Here is a 14,306-nt window from a genome sequence, read left to right on the forward strand (position 1 = left end):
CTGACAGCTAGAGCTTAGAGCAGTCTGGCACCTTACTTGGTACTAAGCTGGGGTCAGCAACACTAGAGCTCTCTGGGTGGAGGTGGAGAGTCTAGCTTACCTGGGCCTTGCACTCAAATATTTGGCTGCTGGTAGATGTCTGTCAGCCTGGAGCTGTGCCTCCTGGAGTTGTTCTTCCAGCAGCTGTGCTTCCAGGAGTTGTGCTTCCAAGAGCACCAGGAGAATTGGCTGCTGGATAACACTGGTGCATGTGTTTCTGAAGTTTCCCCTGCCTATGTTGAGACACTGTTGTGGTGGCAGTGGAGGTGTCCTACTGTTAGTGCTTGCCTACTTCACCACCCTGGGGCTCAGGATCTCCCCCTGGGTTTCTGATATGGGGCTTGCCATGGGCTTGGTGGGACACTTCCTGTCCAGTATTGCTTCCCCCTCCTCCAGAGCAAGAGGGGCCTTTCCCATTAATCCCCCAAGCTTTCTGGGCTGCAAAACTGCTGTACCCCATCTTTCTGCTGGCTCAGCTGTTCCAGGATTTTTCCTGGATGATATTTTCTGGTCAATAAGGGAGGGTGAGAGTGACTTACTTCTTACTCTACCATCTTGGCTTCTGGAAGCAGAACTCTCACTTATACTCAGTTTCAAAAAAGGAACATTGGTCCACACAGATTTTTACAAAAATTACAAGGAGGAGCTTCCCCATTCCTTTTTCACAATCTCCACTGAATCCAAGGCCAACAAATCCTGTTATGGTATAGAGGAAATCTGTGCAAGGAAAACCCTGTACAGGAGTACAGGCAGTCTGTAAAATATGTGTGACATTAAAGTATGACATAATTTAAGAAGTCAGCTCAATACTATCTCTCAAAAAATGGTTGAAATTTCTTTACTTTGTAACCCTTGAATTTATGATAGAAATTCACTTAGGATTCTAGGTCTCAGAGAGGCACCTTAAAGGACATTTGGTCCAATTCCCTCATATTATAGATGGGGAAACTGAGACTAAGAGAGCTTAAGTCATTTGCTAGAGGTTATAGAGGTAGTATATAGCAGAGCCAGAATTTCAATTCGTGCCTCATCACTCCAAATGCAGTTGGGTCACCATTTTGCCTATATTAATAAGCTATCATTTTAGTCATTCACACATTAGTGTGGATAGGTTTAATAAACTTACTTTTCTCCTAATATCTGTGCCTTTAAAGAAATTATTTTGATGGAGAGGGGAGAAAAAAAATTAGGGGGGAAGAGCTAGTGGAAGCCAGGTAGGAACAGGACTGCAAAGTTAAGTGAGTCTGGATAACCTGGAGTCATCATATAGGAAGGAAGATAAAAAGGGTATTTATTAAATATCTACTCTGTTCCAGGCACTGTATTAAGTGCTTTATCAATATTATCTCATTTCATCCTCCCAACCACTTTGGAAGTAAGGTATTATAACCCTCATTTTTTAGTTCCTTGAGGAAACTAAGGTAAACAGAAATGTGTCAGAAGACTGGAAAGATAAAATGGTGCCAAACTATTAAAAGCTTTTAAAGCCAAATGGAGATGGCGTTTTACAGAATGATAAAAAATCCACAGTTTTTTGAGAGAGGAACACAGAAAGGCAGGTCCCAGGACAACAAATGCTTGCTGGCTTCAAATTTTTGCCCCAGTTGAAGCCTTTTCATTTTCTCTCTTGCCCCTTCACCAATTTCCATGGTAATTAAATAATAGTAGTTATATTTAGGCAGTTAGGAAGCATAGTGGATAGAGTGCTGAGCCTGAAGTGAAGATAAATCATTTTCCTGAGTTCAAATCTGGCCTAGACACTTACTAGCTATGGGATCCTGGGCAAGTCATTTAACTCTGCCTCTGTTTCCTCATCTGTAAAATGATCTGGAGAAGGAAATGGCAAACAACTCCTGTATCTTTGCCAAGAAAACCCCAACTGGGGTCATGAAGAGTTAGAAATGACTGAACAACAACAAAAAGTTGTGTATAAATGGCTGCTAGATAGTACAAGTACTAAAAGGGTAGGGAAGAAATATACTTGCCTCCATGAATTCAAGGAAGTAAGTAACATTACTTGGTTTTAGTAGCAGTTTGAGCACAGTAAACACTGTCCTTGGAATTAGAAAACCTGAGTGCATGCTATCATTTTTCTACTTCATGTGATCTTGAGCAAATTGCTAATCCTCTGAATTTCAATATCCTTGTTTACATAATAGGGCTTAAAATAATAGTTGCCCCCAATGATTGTTGATAGATCAAATACACAAGCTGTGGAATACATCCCCCTCCTCACCTCCACTTAGAATCTCTAGTTTCCTTCGAAGTTCAGTATAATCACCACTTTCCATATAAGACCTTTCTCATTTTTCAACTGCTAATAACTCTGCCCCCTCAAATATCTTGTATGTATTTTGGATATACTTATTTCTTTGCATGTTCTATGGAAGTAGAAGCTCCTTGAGGCACCAGGTCAATTCTATAATTGCACAACCAGTGCCTAACATAGTGCCAGCAGGTGTGTGATAAAAACTTATTACTTGATTGATTGGTAATGTATAAGAAAATGAAGTTTTAGACAGATAAAAGGTACTAGTGATGCTTATCATGTTTCCCTCAAAAAGGAAAAGAAATGGGGTCATCATCATAACTTTAAAGTATATCCTCATTTAAGCTAATGACTCTCAAAATGGAGCATGAAAGGTGACTTTAATGTGATAGCTTAAATTTGTATTTTGAAGATGAAGTGGAATACAGTTTTAAATAGAAGTGGTCAGTTAAAGTCAAAGAGCACTTTCTATTAATTCAATGAATAATTATATTAATTTGCCAGGCTGACACTTATAAACTAGGGTACTTTGCAAAGTCCCTCTAACTTGGAAACTTAATTCATTCTTTAAAATCGGAAATATTTGAGTGCTTATAATGGTGAGGTAAAGTCTCTCTGGGAAAAAAAAAGATATCTAATTTAGATGAGTGATTGGTGTCATCAGAAGTTGTCTTTCTTTTTCTGTCCACTTTAAAACAAGTGATTTAGCCTTGTAATCCTTAGTGGTTCTCAAAAAAGATGGCTTAGTATGAATTTTTTAAAAAAATATAAGCTGGAAGGTGCTGGAAAATAAAGCAAACCAGTTACAGTAGGGAAAATAACTTTCAGTTTTGAAATCCTTGTTTGGGCTAGACATTATATTTTAAATGGCTTTTTTTTGTTTAAAAATAAAATTACTTCAGCTTTATCTGATAGCTTTCCCACTGGTTCCTTCTTGCTGAGAATATTTTCTGGGTCCCTAATACTTGATCAACAGGAAATTATTTCATCTTGAATTTATTTTTGAAAACTTATGTTCTATTCCTTCTCTGTGATGTTTATCAGAATCTTCTCATTTGTACATATGTGAAAATACTTTCTAAATTATTTGAAATTTCAGTTTTCATAGTCACCTTCATTTTCCCCTTATGAGAGTTTATTTTTGAAAGGAGGCATGGCTCAGTGGAGAAGGTCCTAGATCTGGAGATAAAGCATCTATGTTTGAATATTGACTCTGCCATTTACTACCTCTCTGACATCAAAAAAATCACTATACTTAGCTATGTCTCAGTTTCCTCATCTGTGAAATAAGGGGCTTGGATTAGATGACCTGCATGGCTGCTTCCAGTTGTAAAACTGTTAAGTCTTCCTGCCAACCACTTACTTTCAGTACCTAGTAACTAGCTTCTACTTATTAAGTGCCTACTATGTGCAATGTATTGTCCTAAGCTTTTGAGGGAGGTCCAAAGGTATATAATACTAAGCCTAAACTCTCAAAGAGTTGTCAGTCTGGTAAAGTAAGTGTTACTTGAATGTAGCACTGGGTTTTTTTTTTAGGCAATTGGGGTTAAGTGACTTGCCCAAGGTCACACAGCTAGGAAGTGTCTGGTCTGAGTCCGGATTTGAACTCAGGTCCTCCTGACTTCAGGGCCAGTGCTCTATTCACTACACCACCTAGCTTCTCCATAGCACTAGTTTTTAAGTCCATTATGCACATTGGTAAAGATACCGAAAGACATCTAACGTCAATCATGTTAAGTTTTTCTTTTTTTCCCCTCTTTTTTCAGTTTTATTGGTGTATTTTGTTTTTACATCACATATATTTATATATTATTCCTGCTTAGTGGGCAGTCTCTTGTACCAAAGCAAACTATTAAATAAAATTAATGGCAGAGTGATCTCATCTGAAAATGCATGTAACATTTTACTTCTGTATGAACTCCCTCCCTCCATGCTCTATTTTATTTTTAATGAACAGAAATCTATTGTCTCTTCCTCCCACCTTTCACCCCATTGAAAAGAAAAGGAAGTAAAAAAGAAATAAAAATAAAATAAAATATTGTAACATGCATAGTCAAACAAAACAAATTCCCCCAATTGGTTATATTCAAAAATACTATCCAAGAATTTCTCTGGGCTCACAAAAATATTTTTAAAAATGTATCCCTTGCCATCACAGATCATTTTCTGCTAACAAAAGTTAAAGTTTAGTTATGTGATGATATCTTGTATATTGTAACTATTATGACATTTCAACTTAAAGTCTACAAAACAGTGAATTCATCAGTGTGAATACTCTCTCCACTGCCATACACCACAAAGAGGGAATAGAAAGGAATAAGAAGGGAATAATAATATGTCAGCTACTATGTGCCAGGTACTTTTTATAAATAGTATCTCATTTCATACTCATTGCAACCCTGTGAGGTAGGTGCCATTATTTTCCACATTTTACATTTGAGGAAACTGGCAAACAGAGTTAATTGCTTTGCACAGTGTCACACAGCTAGTAAGTTTCCAGTGATAGGTCTGAACTCAGGTTTTCCCTAACTAAAACCCCAGCTCTCTAATCCATTGTGTTACCAGCTGCCTCTGTACCCCCTCTGTGCCTTAGCAGATTGTTCCATGAGTTGCTATGACCACAAATACTGTAATTTTCAAAACTTAGCTAGGCTGACAAAATACTTAAGAAAGACATCAATTAATTCATGGAGTGCTATGAGAACAAATGACATAAAAATCCCTCCCTGCTTTAGGAAATCCAGGTATCCTTCATGAATGTTATGCATAGTGGCAAGGAAGAATGGTATGAATTCTAGGGGTGCTAATTCAGCTTGAAAAACTGTCATAAAACACATGAAAGGGCAGAATATGACATGAGACAAGAGAGCAAGAGGCAGCTAGGTAGTGCTATTGATAGAGTACTGGGCTGGAGTCAGAAAGACCTGAGTTCAAAATCTACCTCAAATACTTGCTGGTCCCGGGACTCTGAGTCATTTTATCTCTGTCTGCCTTACATTCTTCATCTATAATAAAGGGGATGAAAATAATAGTTCCTACCTTCTAGCATTATTGGCAGGATAAAATGAGATAATATTTGTAAAGCACTTTACAAGCCTTGAAGTCCTTTATAAACATTAGCTATTACAATTGTGTGCCTTTTATTAACCTCAAAAGATAGGTTAATCAGTTCATTATATAATCAACATATCATGAAATCATTTAACTTTTTTAAGCGATAAAGAGACAAAAAACAGTAAAACCAAACAATGTCTAGTGGAGGATTTTAAAAAGAAATACTTAAGGAAAACCACTATCAGGAAACTATTGCAATAATTCAGGAAAAACTTAAGGGTCAGAACCATGTTGATGGCAGTGAAAGAAAAAAAAGTGACATTTATGAAGGATATTTTTAAAGGACAATACACATCATTTAGTAACTTCTTGGATGTCTGAGGGGATAAGGATGAGAAAAAGAGTAAAAATAATGTGCTTAGCAACGGATATCTATGAATATTTAAATGGTTTCATCAACAGAGAAAAAAGTCAGAGAAAGGACAATTTTAGAATTATTGAACCCAATATGTCAGTGGAACACCCAGGCAAAGATGTTCAGGAAGAAATTGGTAAGAAGTCTAGGTTTGAACCCTAAACACTGGTTAGACACCTGTAGGTTATTGAAATAGTTGCTCTTCTGTGTATCGACTTGGATAACTAGTTTATTTTTTTTTTAAACCCTCAGCCCTCAGGTATTAAAACCTAATTAGACATTTCCAAATTCAGCTTCATTCCTGAATTTCTTGGAGCTAAACACACCTGAGCTGTTGTTTCATCATAGACTGTGAATTTTAATTTACCCATTCAACAGATTTTTACTGTGTGTTAGTCTGTGGGTTATATACTGAGTGAATGACATGAACTCTGCCCTCCATTTTATCCTCGTGATACAAAATAGCAGGTTGGTCTTGGCTAAAGGCTTCATGTTAATGGAAAATACTTTGACCTGGCTCTGTCAGCAGCTAGATGTGTCACCTTGGGCAAATAATGAAACCTTTCTTAATTTAATTTCTCTTATATGTATAATAAAGGATTGCATTAGATCTTTATTTAGGCCTATTCTAGCTCTGAAGTTCTTTGAGTCTGTGACTTTGTGGCAGGTATACTATGAGTGGTGTTGACAACAATAGAATTCAAGTCTAGAACCCTGAATCCCGTAAGCTCTAGTGCTGTTGAATTTTCTGTAATTTGAGGCTTTAAATATTAAAGTGTAAAATAATTCGAAATGAAAAAATGGTCTCTCTTATGTATAAACAATACTTTCCTGTCTCCTGAACCCTGAAACAAGTAAACAGAATGCTACTCTTGAGAAAATTTTAGCATGTTCCATCAAAATAGAAATCATTCTAATGATTTCAATGGCATAAATTGTCCAAAGGGGGCAAACTCTCATTTTTCAGCACCTTTTCAACAATTTATAATCTTAGAGAGCCTCATGGATCTCTATGAATTTTAAAAGACTTGTCCAGGTTTCCACAATCAATACCTGTTAGAAGCACAACTTAAATGCACATTGTCCTGGCTTTGAGGCCATCTAGTCAACCCCTACTTCATCCCACCTTCCCACTATAGAATAGCAAAATAGGTAGTATTTTCCATAATAAAATGCAATAACCATTTATTAAGGCAAGAATGTTGAAGTTTATTTATGGCTTGTAAAGTCCTTTTCCCTGACCTCAAAGGGCTTACAATTTACGAGGCTGAGATACCAACATACCTATAATACGCGATATTATATAAAAAATGAACTAGAATTTGAAAACAAAATGAGATGTGGGCATGGGAAAGTTAAGCCTAAGGAAGTTCAAAGAGACATGAGATCACAGTACATATAATAGGGAAGGGTCAGATATGGTGACAGAAAGGAGAGTTATCCAGTTTGGCTGGAGTGTTTTGAAAGGAACAGGAATTTTGCAAAGATAGTATGGAGGACCAGAGAAGGCTGAACTTTACTCAGTAAACAATAGGGAGCCAGTGAGTATTTTTGCTGGTCAGAAACTATTGATTTCCATATATGTACAAAATGGTTCATATTACTTGCACTGAAAGTACATTGGAAGTACAACACAGCATTTAGAACCCTGAAAAAAAAATTCTGATTTAGTTGTTTTGCTCTAGGATGAACTAAAACCTACTACATACTTAAAGCATATGTTTTTATTCTGCAACTGAAGTGTGGTCCCTTTTTATACAAAGAAGGACCTATAGAATAATCATGATAACAATAGCTGACATTTATAGATCATTCTGTCTGAGGAAAACTTTATAAATCTCATCTAATCCTCACAACATTATTAAGTGTTACTATTATCCCCATTTTGCTGATGAGCAAATTGGGGCCAAGAGGTTAAGTCACTTATCCATAGTTAGTAAGTATCTGATGTAGAATTCAATGCCAGGCCTTCCTGACTTTAATTTCAGCACTCTTTCCACTAAACCAAGCTTTAAAGGTTTTTAAGTCATTGACCAATATCATCCCTCCCCAGTTCTGAGTGTTGTTTTGTATTATTCAGCAAGTAATTTAAAATCAATAAATTAAATAAATATGTGTATGGGGTAGGGGGGAGTGCAGAAGGGAAGACATTTGACCTTAAGGAAAATAGCTCTGGCCAAGATTGTTATAACGTATCAAGTTCAAATCAATTTTACAAACATTTATTCCGCCATATACCAAGCACTATGCTAAGCACTTGGAGATACAAAGGCAAACATTTAATTGCCTTTGCACTCAAGGAGCTTACTCAGCTTAATTCATTACTTTATTAAGTGCCTTGCCAATAAGTCCTATGCCATGATCTACTTAGAGAGCAAAGCCAGTGAGTTACTTGGACAATGCAAGTCTAGTTATAAGGGGTATGAAGGTGCCTTCTGAACAGACTCACAACATATATTATGAAGATTAGATATAGGAAAGCCTTTATTTAAATCCACAGAAAATTCACAAGGTGCTAATTCACAAGAGCCTATGAACAAATACAGATGCATAAAGCTGTCAAATATTTGATCAGTTCTCTTCTAAAAGGGAATTGAACTTAGGACTGCTGTCAAGACAGACTTCTGGGATTCCAGCAAATTACTCTTTCCCACAGAATTCTACAAGCCATTTCAATATGTACAATAGTGTAGTCTAAACCTTGTAATTTATACTTTACCCCCTTAAACAAAGGGCAGGCGGGTGGGGGTGGAGGGGAGAGTAGAGACATGGCATGCTGTTTGCTGAATAATCATAGTGCTTCTAAATAGATTTGTGTTGTCAAAGTAACTCACTGGCTTTACTCTCTAAGTAGGACATAGATTGGGAAGTTTGTTAACTCTCTTCCTTCTTTAAGAAGTAGAATCCATAAGGAGATTTTATTTCTCTAAAGATCCAGTACCTAAAATCTCGTTGTCTGAAACTCCTGAACTTGGAATTACCCATAATGCAACTCTCAAAGCTAGTGTTGCCCAGGAAATCTTCCTTCTGTAATAGAAAACTAGAGTCTGAAATTATCTCAGGGATATCCAGGGAGCTAGGGAATTACAAATCTCTCCTTTGCATAGAATGAGGTCAGAAGCAGCATGTAAATGGGAGTCATAGGTAATCCACTTCCCCTCATCTTGTTGCACATTGTTTTTAATTTTAATTTTTTTAAAATTGAGGCAATTGGGGTTAAGTGACTTGCCCAGGGTCACACAGCTAGTGAGTATCCTGTGTCTGAGGCCAGATTTGAACTCAGGTCCTCTTGACTCCAGGGCTGGTGGTCTAACCCTGTACCACCTAGCTGCCCCATCTTGTTGCACTTTGGAAGATTTGAGAGATGAGGAAAAGAGTACCTTCTCTAGGTATTCTTGAAAGTACATTCATTTTATTTCTACAGGTCATGAAAAAGAGTGACTAACTCTTCAGTTAGCCAATTGCTAGGAGTTTCTTATGTCCATCAATTTTGTCAGGGGTTAACAATGGCCCATTCCCTGTAATTTCTTCAAGTTTATGGGGGGGGTGTCTTAATTTGGTCAGGAAGTTATGTGAGAATCTATTCTTTGAATTTTTTAATTTGAAATAGTGTATTTTATTTTTATATTATCTTTATTTCCAAATATATCCCTAACCCCTACCCTATTTACCCATCCTGTGAGTCAGTCAACAAGCATTTATTAACCACCTGCTCTTTGACAGGAGAAGAATAACAAAGATTAAAAAGTAGTTCAGGAACACTATATGCAAAGTTTCACACCTATAATCCTCCTCACTTCTGAAAAGAATGGAGAGGGATACATTTACTAAATTATTATTCAATGCCAAGTTTGGTCATTATATTCAATATTCAATTTTGTTGGTTTTTTTATCCATTTGCTATAAAGTAGACACTGTACATATTATTTACTTAATTCTGCTTACTTCACTATGCAACAATATAATTGAATCTTCTCATGCTTCTCTGAATTTTCCATATTCATAATTTCTTATGGCACAATGATATTTCCATTATATCCATATACCACAATTTGTTCATTTTCCAGTCAAGAGGTGTTAGCTTTTTGCTACTACAAGAAGTTCGGCATTTTTTTTCCAAAAGAGAAGACACTTTTCTTGAACATATTTACAGTTGTAAAGTCTAGAAATATAAGTATTTTTCAATCCTATTTGCTACATTTTTGAATGGATACTATAAATCTCAAAGGTTACAGTTCCTGGTTTACATTCCTTTTGCACTTCTCTGGTACTTTGGAATGGTGTTGTCTGCTAAATCATGCATTTCATTAAGCAGAAGTTCAACTTTTTCTCTCCAATTCCATAACAGTATTTTCAAATGTCTCTGTGTTCTACTATACTTTGTCTTCACATCTTCTTCTAATGTATTTTGCAGGGAATCTAATTTCTTCTCTAAATTGGAACTGTGGGCTGCCAGTTCTGATATTTTACTATCTACATTCTCATTGATACTATCATCTCTAACTCCCACATAAAAAACTGCAAGGAAAATTGTCTTGGAATGTGTGTTTTGATTGAAACAAGACCTTGTTTAAATGTATCATCATTAATTACTGTGTTTTCCAACAAATGTGTATTCTTGCATGTAAGATCAACTTTTATTTGCAGAGATGAATTGAAAATTACATTCACTTAGGAGAATACAGATTTGAGACTATAACTGAGCCAGTTGCTCTAGTTCATTAAACTATGATGCCATCAGTTTTTCTGAGTTACAAAGTATAATTTGTAAAAAATATTCTGAAAGATTAAGTTTTTGTATTTTATTATTATTGTTTCATAATTGACTTCGTAAGTTTATGAGTTAAAGCTGAGAGATAAGTGTGTATTTTATGCATATGCATTTGTTTATGAATGTGTGTTTATATATAGAATCATGCATGCACATGTAAATGTTTATTAATTTATGTACTACACATGTTTATGTCTATGTGTGGGTATATGCATTGTGTGTGCCTATACATATGCTTATATGTATTATGGATAGGCATAGATAGATACAAAGATTAGATAGGTAGACAGATAGATTGATAGATCGATAGATAGATAGATAGATAGATAGATAGATAGATAGATAGATAGATAGATAGATAGATAGATACAGTTTCTGGTCTTGGAGTTAGGAGGTTCAAGTTTCACTTCTGATATGGACTAGATGTGTGACCCTGATCAAGTCACTTAAAAATTTTCAATACTTCTCTCCATGGCTTTGAAGATCAGATGTGCCAGTCCACATTCATAGAGTAAGTTTTCCCAGTGGGAGTTGCCAATACAAATGAAATCACAACTCTTGTCCAAGAATAACGATAAACTGTGTGTGTGTATGCATGTGTAGGACAACTAAGTGGTGCAATGGGTAGAGTGCTGGGCCTGGAGTCAGGAAGACTCCTCCTCCTGGGTTCATGTCTGACATCAGACACTTACTAGCTGTGTGGATTAGTCACTTAACCCTGTTTACTTCAGTTTTCTCATCTGTAAAATGAGCTGGAGAGGAAATGGCAAACCACTCCCATTTCTTTGCCAAGAAAACCCCAAATGGGGCCACAAACAGTAGGATATAAATGAACAACAAATGCATGTGTAGTCTCTTTGGACTTGTTTTATTGCTGTTGTGTAAATTCTAATATAAAAACTTCCTCCATTAATGCAGAACAACAACTTGTTTGCAAAAACCTTTTTTTTACTGTCTAGTCTTAGAGAGTTGCTTGGGCCCCTGAGAGGTTTATTAATTGAACATGGGCAGATTAGCTAACATAGATCAAGTGTGGGACTTGAACCCAACTTATCTTCACTTCAAGTGCTGTCTTCTCTCCACAAGAGAGCTTCTCTAGTAACTCTCAAAAAATTTTTAAAAATAATAATAATAATTGACTTTCAAAGGTATCTGAGTTAAATCTGAGACATATCAAAAAAACAATGAGGCATCATCATTGTTTGAAAAAGCTATCTGGCTGATGGCCAAATTCTTTTATTTTCAGACTTTTAATGTCTTAAGTTGAATTTAATTCTTAATAATGTCATACAGAATAGTAGACAACAGATCTTATGACCTCAGGGAAGGAATGTATTAATTTTCATTGTGTGTCTATGTTTAGAAGGGAAATATGTGAGTTCCAGTATGTATAATACTTATGCATGGGGGTGGAATTATAATATGTATAATATATAATTCTGTCTTACACCTTGGAACTTCAAATGCCAATTATGTTCATGAGGACATCAATTTGTCATCATGTCCTGGGATATTTATGCTGAGCTTTAATTTCCTTTTTCTTTATTATTAATGATGCTTTATACTTGTAAGAATTTTCATCTTGAAAGCATCTAAGATACATTAATCCTCATGATTTGTAGGAATTAATTAAGTATTCCTATTCTCACTTTATGATGGGCAAACTAAGTTATAGTTAATATGGGTAACTTATCCCAAATTTTTCTAAGGATGCAAATTGGAATCCTTTGACATGGTAAAGTCACCTGGGTATCTAGGAGTGGGGAACCTGGGTTCCCTTACCCAGGTTCTCCAGCCCTGGATAATAAGCCACTAGATTTTTCCTTCCTCTTGTCTTTAGTTCTTTTATGATAGGAATCTGGGCAGAGAAAAACAGTTCTCTTTTCTTTCATTATGGATTGATTGTAGTTAGAGACTTTTTTTTTTCTGTAAAGAATACTATTGTCACACAAAGGAGTCTAGCTCACAGTCCGGTTTCCTAAACTGTGTAGATGAGTGGTGCATTCAAATGTCCTCATTTGAAGAAAGCTGTATAGGATACAAGGGCTGATTGGAATCCTGTCATACATGTATTCCATTTTCAATGTTTAGGTTGATTTAAAGTTTGTAATTTTTTTAAAATCATTTAATATTTTTATTTCATAAAACTTCTTTTTTTGCCAGATTGCTCTATGCTTTTTAAACTGTTGAAAGAAATCTACTCCTCAACTACTTAAAATAATATATTTAGATGATGGGAAAATGTGCATCTTTCTCAAACATCAGCTGATGAAGGCCAAAATGAAAGGCAAACATTAGGAAAATGGCATAAGGAAACAGTTTCTGAGAACTGTCAGTGAAAGCCTGAAGGAGGTGAGGAAATGTGTTCTTGGAGATGGGTGGGGGACATTATGTGGGGGAGGGGAGGGATGGAGAGTTTTAGAAAGAAAGGCCCTTTCTGCAGATGAAGAGAGAACCAAATTGTAGAAAGTAAGGAAACAAGGCAATTGAGAAATGACCATAAATAGCAAGAGTAGGCCACATATGCATATTTTATCTTTTTATTATGAACTTAATGAATTTAATAAGCATAAAATTGATATTGTGGTATACAAATAAATAAAGATTGTAAAAAAAGACTGCAAATATGTGTTCTACATATGTGAGAATGAGGTGATTTATTTATTCAACCTCATGCTCTTTAAAATAAGTAGCGATATATAATCAATCAATCTCAGTCACAAATATTAGCTCAGTGTGGAAAAATCCTTTGAACTTCAGTAATAGTGCATGAAAATTGTGTTTGGATAGGCTTAAGCAATTTGGCCAGACTCCAGGGGTCATCTATAAATTATCAAGATAGAGAATTGGGCAAGAGTGGCACAGCCTTGAGGAGCAAAGATGAGACTGAGCTCTGGCAGAGAAGAAAGATAAGAAGGGTCATTAGCTCTACAGGCATCTTGCAGTAAAAGGCATAGGGTTAGAGACATCCTGAGAAAAGGTCAGCTCTTTTCCCAACTTCCCCTAATGGTTCTTGTCTATCCACAGACACTATATAACATAATCTGCTTTTTTATTGTCCAATCTTATCATCTTAAAATTTCTCTATACATCCTGTCTTTGAGCTCAAGAACTTTTGCTTGTATAGAAAGCATGTTTTGTTTTAATGATATTAGCAGTATTGGCTTTTCTTTTCACTTCTTCGTATTTGCATTCTCAACAAGTTTTTCTCTCTTTTGTCTTTGTTTTTGGTGAGATTTACTTCCATGGATTAAAGTCTTTCTTTTCTATTTTTTTTTTTTTGCTGTGCAGGCCATAAATCTTGCTTTTAAAATGTTTATTTCTCTGTTGAAATATTTCAGGAAATCCTGTTGTGGCTCTATGCTCACTTACAAATCAATCTGGATTGATTTATCTTCCTTTATCGTGATATATTTATTTAGAGATGTTTATATTCATTTTGATGAATTTGAAGCCATATTCCTTTTTTGTTATTAATTTCTTCCCTGATGGTTTATTTGATTGTGCTCAAAGTTTTTGGGTTCCCTTCCTCCTAAAATCTTTTATAATTTTTTCACCTTATTACCTATTACCTACCCTTTTTAATGATGGTTTTCCTAGGGTCAAGATCTCAAAAGTTCTTAAGCCTCTTCCCATGCTAGGGAATTCAGTTTTTACTGCCCTCAGTTTCTACCTCAAGGAATTTCCAGTGGGACAGAACTGTCCAAAGCTGGATGTCATTCCCCTTTCCTTCAGGCACAGTAGTACCCCTCACAGAT

The sequence above is a fragment of the Phascolarctos cinereus genome, unplaced genomic scaffold (genome assembly GCF_003287225.1).
Source record: "Phascolarctos cinereus isolate Bilbo 61053 unplaced genomic scaffold, phaCin_HiC Scaffold_7;HRSCAF=346, whole genome shotgun sequence".
Classification (NCBI taxonomy): domain Eukaryota; kingdom Metazoa; phylum Chordata; class Mammalia; order Diprotodontia; family Phascolarctidae; genus Phascolarctos; species Phascolarctos cinereus.